The sequence below is a fragment of the Macaca nemestrina genome, chromosome 4 (assembly GCF_043159975.1).
Source record: "Macaca nemestrina isolate mMacNem1 chromosome 4, mMacNem.hap1, whole genome shotgun sequence".
NCBI lineage: Eukaryota > Metazoa > Chordata > Mammalia > Primates > Cercopithecidae > Macaca > Macaca nemestrina.
In genome coordinates this window covers 129,021,999-129,034,343 of record NC_092128.1, presented here as the reverse complement: position 1 = coordinate 129,034,343, position 12,345 = coordinate 129,021,999, and the positions used below count along the sequence as shown (strand labels likewise).

Genomic DNA, 12,345 nt, shown 5'->3' with positions numbered 1-12,345 from the left:
GCTTGCGGTCTGAATTGCCCCGGTCCCCGGGTGCGCGCTTGCGGTCTGAATTGCCCCGGTCCCCGGGTGCGCGCTTGCGGTCTGAATTGCCCCAGTCCCTGGGTGCGCGCTTGCGGTCTGAATTGCCCCGGTCCCCGGGTGTGCGCTTGCAGTCTGAATTTCCCCGGTCCCCGGGTGCGCGCTTGCAGTCTGAATTGCCCCGGTCCCCGGGGTCCCCGGCTTCCGGCGCCACGCTCCCGGCCCCGGTCCCCGGGCTCCTGGCTTCCTGCGCCGCGCTCCCGGCCCCGGTCCCCGGGCTGCTGAGGCGCGCCTGCGACTAGCTATCATTAATAAGTCAGATAAGATTTCCTCTATAGGGATTCTAACCCACATTCCTTTACAGGAAGAGACACAGAAAGTGAGACTGGGGAGAGGGAGAAAGTGAGAAGGGAAATCGGAAAGAGAAAGGGGAGGAAACGGCAGACGTGGAAGTCAGAGAGAGAGACAGAAAGAAAAAGAGACTGAGTGTGAAGGAGAAAGGACACGGGATGACAGAGAGAAAGAGAGCGCGCGCGAATGAAATAGCGGGAGAGAGCAGGCGGAGGGGAGGCAGCCGGCACTCACGGGCCTGCTGAAAGGGAAAGTAACTTTGAGGGGCCGGTGGGGCCGACGTGAGGGTGCACTTCGCGGACTAGCCCCCCCCAGCCGCCTGACTCCATGGTGGCTTTACCCCTCCGGGAAATAGGACCCCCAGATGACACAGGAATCCCCAGGCTCCAGTACTGGCCATTCTCCACCAGTGATCTGTATAACTGAAAACTCGGTTTTCAGACAACCCCAAAGATCTACTGGCTTTACTGGATAGTGTCATGTTCACCCACCAGCCCACTTGGGATGATTGTCAGCAGCTCCTCCGAATCTTGTTTACCACGGAAGAGCAAGAGAGAATACAGGTAGAAGCTAGAAAGCTGGTCCCAGGGGACGACGGTCAACCGACTGCCAACCCCGACCTCATAAACGTGACCTTTCCTCTGACCAGGCTGGCATGGGACTACAACACGGCCGAAGGTAGGGGACGGCTACGCCTTTATTGCCAGACTCTAATGGCAGGTCTCCGGGCAGCTGCTCGCAAGCCCACTAATTTGGCTAAAGTATATTCTATTCTGCAAGAAAAGACAGAGAGCCCAGCCACCTACTTAGAAAGATTAATGGAAGCTTTTAGACAGTACACCCCCATAGATCCAGAGGCTCCAGGAAGTCAGGCAGCTGTTGTAATGTCTTTCGTAAATCAGGCAGCCCCAGATATTAAAAGAAAACTCCAAAAATTAGAAGACTTGGAAGGAAAGCAGATTCAGGACCTCCTTCAGATAGCCCAGCGGGTTTACAATAACAGAGATACTCCAGAAGAAAGGCAATTTAAGGCCACTGAAAAAATGACCAAGGTCCTGGCAGCAGTAGTACAGAAAGAGCATCTACAGCCAGAGTACACCCAACCCAGGCGGCCCCCCAGGCATGATAATCTGAAAAAAGACCAATGTGCCTACTGCACTGGGTAAGAGACTGCCCCAAAAAGAAACAACGAGGACCGGGACCCCCTAGGTCTACACCCATACTAGTCACTCAAGATGAAGACTAGGGAAGACGGGGTTCGGATCCCCTCCCCGAACCTAGGGTAACTTTGCAAGTGGAGGGGTCCCTGGTCCAGTTCTTGGTCGATACGGGAGCACAGCACTCAGTCTTAGTTAAAACTAATGGAAAATTATCCTCCAGGTCCTCGTGGGTACAAGGGGCCACAGGAGTTAAGAAATACCCATAGACCACACAAAGAACAGCAACCTCGGAGCCAAGAATGTAACCCATTCTTTCCTGGTCATCCCTGAGAGCCCCTGTCCCCTATTAGGGAGAGACCTGCTAACTAAAATGGGAGCACAGATCCATTTCCTCCCTGAGGGGCCCGTCGTGACAAACTCCCACAATCAACCCATGTCCGTCCTGACTATAACCCTAGAAGATGAATACCGGCTCCACCAGGAGCAAACGTCCCCTGACCAGGACATAGCAACCTGGCTCCAGCAATATCCAGAAGCTTGGGCGGAAACGGGGGGCTTAAGACTAGCAAAACACCGTCCTGCTTTATTTGTTGAACTTAAACCTAGGGCAGACCCCGTGCGGGTACGCCAATACCCGATGCCCCTAGAGGCCAAGAAAGGAATTGCCCCGCATATCTGCCGGCTCCTTGACCAAGGGGTCCTTCGCTCATGCCACTCACCCTGGAATACTCTGTTGTTGCCAGTACGAAAACCTAATAGTGGAGAATACAGACCTGTACAAGACTTAAGAGAAATCAATAAGAGGGTTGTGGATATACATCCAACTGTGCCTAACCCATATACCCTCCTGAGTACCCTAAACCCTAAACATCATGGTACACCGTTTTAGATTTAAAAGATGCTTTCTTCAGTTTGCCTTTAGCCCCTCAGAGCCAAAAGCTCTTCGCCTTCGAGTGGAATGACCCTGATAGAGGCATAAGTGGCCAACTGACATGGACCAGACTGCCGCAAAGATTCAAAAACTCTCCTACCCTGTTCGATGAGGCCCTCCATGAAGACCTGGGATAACAACGACCTTAAACCCTGCCTCGCTGCTGCCCAACCCAGACCTGGACGCCCCACTCCACGACTGCGCCGAGATACTAGCTCAGGTGCACGGAGTTCGAGAAGACCTGCAGGGCTGCCCACTTCCTGACGCCGACCTCGTCTGGTTCACTGATGGGAGCAGCTTCATGCATCAGGGCCAGAGGTACGCTGGAGCGGCAGTGACTTCAGAGACTGAGGTAATCTGGGCAGAACCCCTGCCCCCGGGGACATCGGCCCAGAAGGCCGAATTGATAGCGCTCACCCAAGCTCTTACCTTAGGGGCGGGGAAAAAGCTGACGGTATATACAGACAGCCGATATGCTTTTGCAACAGCGCATATACATGGGGCCATTTACAGGGAGCGGGGGTTACTGACAGCTGAAGGAAAAGAGATAAAAAAACAAGCAAGAAATCCTAGCCCTGCTAACAGCCCTATGGAGGCCAGAAAAGTTAGCCATTGTGCATTGCCCAGGGCATCAGAAACTAACTACTCCAACTGCTCAAGGCAACTTTCTGGTGGACCAAACTGCAAGAAAGGTGGCGAAGGCTCCCAGCCAACTCCTTGCACTCCAGCTCCCTGACCCGGGCCCCCGGGACTTGCCATATTTCCCTGATTATTCAGAACAAGATCTCCAGTGGATTGACAAGCTTCCCCTGAAACAGATCCAGAATGGGTGGTGGACTGATACTAATGACCAAACCATCCTACCAGAAAAATTAGGACAACAAGTGTTAGAACACATCCACCGAACCACCCACCTGGGTGCTCGGTGGATGATAGACCTGATCAGACGCTCTAAGCTCAAATTCAGACATACAGCCGAGATGGCCAGCAACATCGTGACAAGTTGCAAAGTCTGCCAGCTTAACAATGCCTACCCCCAATCCCAGGCTGCAATGGGAACAAGGCTCAGGGGAACCAGGCCCGGTATCTACTGGGAAGTAGATTTTACTGAGATAAAGCCAGGAAAATACGGGTATCGGTACTTACTTGTCTTTGTAGATACTTTTTCAGGGTGGACTGAAGCATTCCCCACCAAGAAAGAAACTGCTCAGGTTGTAGCAAAGAAAATCCTGGAAGATATCCTCCCCAGGTATGGCTTCCCCGTCCAGATAGGGTCAAATAATGGGCCGGCCTTCGTCGCTAAGGTAAGTCAGGATTTGGCTTCCATCCTTGGGGCAAATTGAAAACTACATTGCGTTTACAGGCCCCAGAGTTCCGGACAGGTAGAGAGAATGAATCGGACCTTAAAAGAGACCTTAACTAAATTAACTATGGAGACTGGCGCTAATTGGGTGGTCCTTCTCCCCTACGCTCTGTTCCGGGCCCATAATACCCCTTACAGACTGGGCCTTACTCCTTATGAAATTATGTATGGCAGACCCCCACCCTTAGTTCCCGGCCTAAAAGATAATCTGCTCAAGTCCGAAACAGAAAATGTCTCTGAACTCTTATTTTCCCTACAAGCCTTGCAGAAAATTCATCAAGAAATCTGGCCCAAGCTGAAGGAACTATACGAGACCGGTCCCCCGCCGACACCCCATCCGTACCAGCCGGGAGACTGGGTCCTAGTCAAGCGACACCGACAAGAGACCCTAGAACCCAGGGGGAAAGGACCACTCTAGGTACTCCTAACCACACCCACCACCCTGAAGGTAGAAGGCATCGCATCGTGGATCCACTACTCCCACGTCAAGCCAGTGGACCCAACCTCCGATCTTCTGGGACCAATCACGGCGGCGGCTGAAGCACCGGACACGTGGACTGTGGACAGAGCTAGGAACAACCCCTTAAAACTCACCCTGCGCCGGCAGCATAGCTCACTGCAAACATGCAGTTAGGTAGTCTAACCCTAACGTTAGTCGCCCTAGTGGCCGCTGAAGAAATCACAAAACCAGCTCATAATCCCTTTGTCTAGAGATTCTGGCTTTATGAAAACCGAACCCACCCTGGGCAACCTCATAAGCCCGGAAAATTATTGGCCAGTGCTGATTGCCCTTCCTCAGGGTGCAACAGCCCAATTCTACTAAATTTTACTGGTTTTCAAATAGCCAAACCTATGACACCAATAATATGCTTTGAGTTTGATCAGACTAAATACAATTGTAAACACTATTGGTGGCACCAAAATGCCGGCTGTCCTTATAACTATTGTAACATCCATAGACCCCGTTATTGGGGAGAGAGAAAACAGTTAGACCCTAAGTGGCCCTTCCATCGTAGATGGGATAGAGACTTTTCATATACATGTATAGTTAGAGACCCCTGGAACTCCCACTGGACCACACCTCAACATGGGGCTGTATACTACTCCCCCTCCTCCACATGGCCTAGCAGTCACCTCTATCTGTGGCGAGGCCTAGTGCAAGTACTGCCCCTGGTCCACGGGAATATCCAACGACAGGAAAACAGACTAACACAAGACTTACGTCCTTTCTCCTGGTTAAAGTTATTACAAGAAGGACTAGAACTTGCTAACCTTACAGGACTTCATAGCCTGTCTGGCTGCTTTCTGTGCGCCACTCTAGGGCGTCCACCGCTAACCGCTGTCCCTCTGCCATGGGGATCCTCTACCTTTGCCCAAGCTAACAACCTCTGAAACCTCTCGTATGCTCCTATCCTGAACGTGCCCCTATACCTAAACCCCAGTCAGGAGAAGTTTCCCTACTGTTTCTCAGGAACCAATTCCAGCCTCTGCAGCATCACTGCAACGCCCCCTAATATCACCTTAAGGGCTCCATCAGGCATATTCTTCTGGTGTAATGGAACCTTATCTAAGAACCTACCTAGTCCTTCTGTTAATAACCTACTGTGTCTCCCTGTCACATTAGTTCCCTGGTTGACTCTACTAACTGCTGGCGAGTTCCTAGGGCATACTGGTAACTGGACTAGTGCTGTTATTCACCCAGACCCTAGACCAAGACCTGCACGAGCCATATTTCTCCCCCTCATTGCAGGAATCTCCCTCACTGCATCCTTCATTGCGGCCAGACTGGCGGGGGGAGCCCTAGCTCACACCCTCATAGAAAGTAACAAGTTGTACCAACAATTTGCCGTTGCTATGGAGGAGTCGGCTGAGTCCCTTGCCTCCCTTCAGCGGCAGCTCACGTCCCTAGCTCAGGTAACCTTGCAGAACCGGAGAGCCCTAGACCTACTCACTGCAGAAAAAGGTGGTACATGTATATTTCTAAAAGAAGACTGTTGTTTCTACATAAATGAATCAGGACTTGTAGAGGACCGGGTCCAACAGTTACGCAAGTTAAGCACTGAAGTAAAAACACGGCAGTTTGCTTCAGCTGCAGACCAATGGTGGCATTCCTCTATGTTTTCTCTGTTAGCCCCCTTCCTTGGACCCCTGCTAAGTCTACTATTTCTGCTTACCGTAGGACCTTGTGTTGTTAACAGAATTTTATAATTTGTTAGGGAGAGATTTGACACCATAAAACTCATGGTCCTCAGAGCCCAATACCAACCTGTAAACGCCGAAACAGAATCAGACTTATAAGACCCAAGATTGGCTCTAAAGATACCTGAAAAGAAGGGGGGAATGAAAGGAGCTGGGCACATTCCTCAGCCCCGGGCTCAAAACTCCCTGAGCCTAGCACAAACACATCCCATCCTCCCATCCCACCACATACCGCCATATATCTCTCAAACTCCCTGAGCCCAGTACAAACACCACCTGGAAAGTCTCCGATAAGGGGACAGCCATTCAAGGTTACTGAAAGCGCAGGAGCCAAAAGAATTTCTTTGTTCCCCTGCAACTTTCGGGCTATAAAAAGCAGACGCTCGCATTGTTCGGGGCCCTCTTGTATACTGTGTAAAGGAGGGACCAGGTTCGAACTTGTAGTAAAGATCCTTGCCGCTTGGCTTTGACTCTGGACTCTGGTGGTCTTCTTTGGGGAACAAACAGTCTGGGCATAACAGAGTTAGTATTCATTTAGAGATTTAAAAATGTCTTCAAGAGTGGTTAAGTGTGGTCAGTTGTGTCTTATGGCCAAGCACTTAGATAAATTGAAAAAAGATGAAAGGAAAATCGTGTAACATAATCACAAAAGGTTGTGTTCACAATGATGTCGGGGATCTCACGAAGGTTCCTTAATATACACAACATTTTAACAATAGCCATATTTTAAGCAGTCATCTATTTTCTGTACAATGTATTCCCGGACTGCTTTGTTAAAAAGTCACATTTTCTTTTAATAATTACTCATATCCTGAAGCAGCATCAAACAAAGTCTAATTCTAATGAATATATCATAAAAGCAAAAACATGGCCAGATGCGGTGGCTCACGCCTGTAATCCCAACACTTTGGGAGGCCGAGGCAGGTGGATCACCTGAGGTCAGGAGTTCAAGACCAGCCTGACCAACATAGTGAAACCTTGTCTCTACTAAAAATACAAAAATTAGCTGGGCATGGTGGCATGTGCCTATAATCCCAGCTACTCAGAAGGCTGAGGCAGGAAAATCGCTTGCAACTGGAAGGTGGAGGTTGCGGTGAGACAAGATCATGCCACTGCAGTCTAGCCTGGGCAACAAGAGGAAAACTCCATCTCAAAAAAAAAAAAAAAAAAAAAAAAAGGCAAAAACATAACAGTAGGGTAGTCTTTAGTAATATACAAGGGTTATACTATGGTTGGAGTCCTATGACTTTGGATACAGATGTCTAACAAGATTGGTTATTTTATAGCCTTCAGTGCACTCCGAAGTCCACACAAAACACAAACTATTCTGCTATTTCTGTCCAGTCCAAAAATAGCCTTAGGAAAAAACCTTTTAACATTAACGTTGTGCTTCCCTTTTTACAACTCTAGAGAATCATGAGGAAATTATGTACAAGATCTAGGGCTTCAAAATCAGCTTTTCAGAGAAAACTGAAATATCCTTTCTCTTTCTTTGGATAAATTTCCGTGAAAGAAACAGAAACACACCAAGTAATACCATTGAATTTTTTTTTTTTTTTTTTTCCTGAGATGTAGTCTTGCTCTGTCATTTCAGCTGTAATGCAGTGGCATGATCCCGGCTCACTGCAACCTCTGCCTCCCAGGTGCAAGCGCTTCTCTTGCCTCAGCCTCCCAAGTAGCTGGAATTACAAGCACTTAACACCAAGCCTAGCTAATTTTTGTATTTTTAGTAGACATGGGGTTTCACCATGTTGGCCAGGCTGGTCTCAAACTCATGACCTCAGGTGATCCACCCACCTCAGCTTCCCAAAGTGCTGGGATTACAGATGTGAGCCACCATGCCTGGCCTCAGTTTCGATACTTTGTGTATGTGTGTGAGATGGAGTTTTGCTCTTGTTGCCCAGGCTGGAGTGCAATGGCGCAATCTCAGCTCACTGCAACCTCTGCCTCCCGGGTTGAAGCAATTCTCCCACCTCAGCCTCCCAAGTAGCTGGGATTACAGGCATATGCCACCATGCCCAACTAATTTTGTATTTTTAGTAGAGATGGGGCTTTGCCATGTTGGCCAGGCTGATCTTGAACTTGTGACCTCAAATGATCCACCCAACTTGGCCTCCCAAAGTGCTGGGATTGCAGGTGTGAGCCACCGTGACTGGCCAGTTTGAGTTCTTTCTATCAATCCACGTTTGTCTACTGACTCTTCCTCACCTTCGTATTGTTAATTGAGTCCATCTAGTGAGTTTTAAATTTTTGTTATTATATTTTTGTTTTAAAATTTCCATTTGAGGCTAGGTGTTGTGGCTCATGCCTGTAATCCCAGCACTCTGGGAGGCCGAGGCGGTCAAATCATTTCAATTCAGGAGTTTGCCACCAACCTGGGTGACATGGCAAGACCCTGTCTCTACAAGAAATACAAAACTTGGCCGGGCGCGGTGGCTCAAGCCTGTATTCCCAGCACTTTGGGAGGCCGAGACGGGCGGATCACGAGGTCAGGAGATTGAGACCATCCTGGCGAACACGGTGAAACCCCGTCTCTACTAAAAAAATACAAAAAACTAGCCGGGCGAGGTGGCGGGCGCCTGTAGTCCCAGCTACACAGGAGGCTGAGGCAGGAGAATGGCGTAAACCTGGGAGGCGGAGCTTGCAGTGAGCTGAGATCCGGCCACTGCGCTCCAGCCCCGGCGACAGAGCGAGACTCCGTCTCAAAAAAAAGAAAGAAATACAAAACTTGTGCTCACTTCGGTAGCACATATGCTAAAATTGGAAAGATACAGAGAAGATTAGCATGGCCCCTGCACAAAGATGACACTCAAATTTGTGTTGTGTTCCATATTCTTGGTGGCTCATGCCTGTAATCCCAGCTACTCAGGAGGCTGAGGTAATAGAATCGCTTGAACCTGGGAGGGGGAGGTTGCAGTGAGCTGAGATCATGCCAGGGCACTTCAGCCTTGGGTGACAAGAACAAAACTCCATCTCACAACCATAAAACAAAACAAAACAAGGCCAGGTGTAGTGGCTCATGCCTGTAATCCCGACACTTTGGGAGGCGGAGGCAAGTGGATCACCTGAGGTCAGGGGTTCAAGACCAGGGCAACATGGTGATACCCCCGTCTCTACTACAAATACAAAAATTAGGCCAGGCATGGTGGCTCACGCCTGTATTCCCAGCACTTCGGGAGGCCAAGGGGGGTGGATCACAAGGTCAGGAGATCAAGAAAATCCTGGCTAACACGGTGAAACCCTGTCTCTACTAAAAATACAAAAAATTAGCTGGGCATGGTCGTGGGTGCCTGTAGTCCCAGCTACTCAGAAGGCTGAGGCAGGAGAATCGCTTGAACCCAGGAGGTGGAGGTTGCAGTGAGCCGAGATCGGGTCACTGCACTCCAGCCTGGGCGACAGAGCAAGATTCTGTCTCAAAAAACCAATTAGCCAGGCGTGGTGGCGGGCACCTGTAATCCCAGGTACTCTAGAGGCCAAGGCAGTAGAATCGCTTGAACAAGGGAGGCAGAGGTTGCAGTGAGCTGAGATTGTGCCATTGCACTCTAGCCTGGGTGACAGAGCAAGACTCCATCTCAAAAAACAAAACAAAACAAAAAAAATAGTAAAAGGACAGTAAGGGAATACTAAGCAACTCTACCCGTATAAATCCACTAAGTTGGATGAAATGGACTAATTCCTTGAAAACTACAAACTACCAAAAAACACTCAATATGAAACATAATTTTTAAAATCTTGTAGCAATTTTCAAGATTGAATTCATGGTTTTTTATTTTTATTTTACTCTATTGTGAGACTGAATCTCACTCAGTCACCCATACTGGAGTGCAGTGGCACAGTCACGGCTCACCGTGGCCTTGACTTACTGGGGTCAGGTAATCCTCCCACCTCAGCCTCCTGGGTAGTTAGGACAGCCTCCCAAAGTGCTAAGATTACAAGCATGAGCCACTAGGCCCAGCTGAATCCTTTTTTTTTTTTTTTTTTTTTTTTTTTTTTTTTTTTTTGAGATGGTGTCTCAGTCTGTCACCCAGGCTGGAGTGCAGTGGCACAATCTTGGCTCACTGCAACCTTTGCCTCCTGGGTTCAATTGATTATTTTACCTCAGCCTCCCAAGTAGCTGGGACTACAGGTGCCCACCACCACGCCTGGCTAATTTTTTGTATTTTTAGTAGAGACAGGGTTTTATCATGTTGGCCAGGCCGGTCTCGAACTCCAGACCTCATGTGATCCACCCACCTCAACTTCCCAAAGGGTTAGGATTACAGGCATGAGCCACCACGCCTGTCTTTGAATTCATAGTTTTAATATAAGAATTTCTTGTCTTCACGGTCACATACAACTAAGTTGGTACCCAGAGCCCCAAAGATAGTGAGCTGGGACTGGCAAAAATAGTGGGCTGGGACTGGGGCTCCGGGCAGTAAGAAACCACCCCCTCTCAGTCCCATGTCACAGAGAGGTGGGCCCCTATCCTTCTCCTGAAGAGTGTCCTCACCCACACTGGACCCTGCTAGCCCATCCAGCTCTGCGAGGCTGGGCTAATCAGACCCTAGGAATTCAGGAACCAAGCCAGGGTCTCTGTGTCTATGGGTAGGATGGTCCCAAATGTTACTGCAAGGAAACGAGGAAATATACAAATAGGCAGAAATGAGGAGTGGGAGACTGGGGCCGTGTCTTTTCTTTGTAATGTTTGGGACTTCAGGTGTGGTCCCAGCAAAGAATGGCTTCTTGCATTTTTTGTTTGTTTGTTTGAGTTGGAGTCTTGCACCGTCACCTGGGCTGGAGTGCAGTGGCACAATCTCTGCTCACTGCAACCTCCACCTCCTGAATTCAAGTGATTATCCCACCTCAGCCTCTTGAGTAGCTGGGAATACAGGTGCCCACCACCATGCCTGGCTAATTTTTTGTGTTTTTAGTAGAGACACGGTTTCACCATGTTGGCCAGGCTGGTCTCGAACTCGTGACCTCAAGTGATCTGCCCACCTTGGCCTCCCAAAGTGCTGGGGTTAGAGGCATGAGACACATGTCTGGCCAATGCCTCCATTTCTGAGTGGACAGTCTCACTGCTCAGAGGAGCATCTGGTTGGCCTTCATTTGTTAAAGAGTATCTCAACAGAAGGGGGAAATGGATCCCCAAGGCCCACCCATTGGTAGTGGTTGAACTAAGTTTGGACATTCAGACATGGTGGGTCAGGTGCTTATTAGAACCCCTTGGAAGCAAGAATGGCTGAGTAAATCAGGATTTTGTTGCAAAATGGAGTTGGTCCTGAATTCTCACAGTTAGAGTCACCAGCTGGGGGAGGAAAAGTGACCCTTCTAGTAGCCCCCAGGATCAATGACTAAAGTGCAGTGGGCAGGCCTGGGGAGCCGGGAATGATGCAGGTGTACCCAAGCTCTGAAGGCAACCTCTACAAGCCAGTGCCAGTGGGTGGGGGCAGACAGAAATCCTCCCGGAACCTGTTGGGGCTAGAGGGAGTTGCCATGTCCCCAGCATGCTTCCGGGGTGGTGGGGGCATCAGCAGCAGCATCACTGGATGGCCTGTTCTCCCATCCTCTGGTGTTTCACAGACCCACCATGAATGGGACAGGTTTAGTGACCACTCAGGGACTTTTCAGAAATCTGGGGGGTACCTTTTTCAGGTCTGGAAGCAAGAAACATCCCATGGCTGACAGTCCCTACCAGGGAAACGAGAGCTATATGGAACATCTTCCTCTTTACCTGGGGACAGATCCTGGGGGCTGGAGAAGGAGTGTTGACACCAAGGGACTGGCTTCTCCTGAGATGCCGAACTCGCCACCTTCTGGGAGGAAATGCATATAATGGATAATGCATGTTTGGATATGTGCACATAATGAGTACACATGTTTGAATGTGTGCATTGTGTATATATGTGTGTGCATTTGTGTGAGTCTGTGTGAGTGCATGAGGGAAGGTGTGGGATATATGAGGCCACCCTGATGGAGTTTGGTGGCATTCTAGAGGCCCCTGAGAGGAAGGGAAAATGTGCATGTGTGTGTGTGTGCCTGGGTGTCTGTGTGTGAGTAGGATGTGTGTGTCTATGTGAGTGCAAGGATATGTAACTGTGAGTTTGTGTCTTAGTCCATTGAGGCTGCTATAACACAATGCCACAGACTGGGTGGCTTCTGAACAATAGAAGTTTATTACTCACAGTTCCTGAGGCTGAATGTCCAAGATCAAGACACTGGCAGACTCGTTGGCTGGTGAGGACCCACTTTCTGGTTCATAGACAGCCCCCTTCTTGCGATGTTCTTATGTGGCAAAAGGGGTGAGAGTTTCTTTGGGGCCTTGTTTATAAGGGCACTAATCC

General features: G+C 49.4%; 1 non-coding gene across 1 annotated transcript; it reads left to right on the top strand.

Moving 5' to 3' along the window:
• The first annotated feature begins 8,752 nt into the window (after positions 1 to 8,752).
• LOC139363054 (U6 spliceosomal RNA) lies at positions 8,753 to 8,859 on the top strand. The gene has a single exon (XR_011622935.1). It is a non-coding gene; the product is annotated as a U6 spliceosomal RNA (small nuclear RNA).
• Positions 8,860 to 12,345: the final 3,486 nt, after the last annotated feature.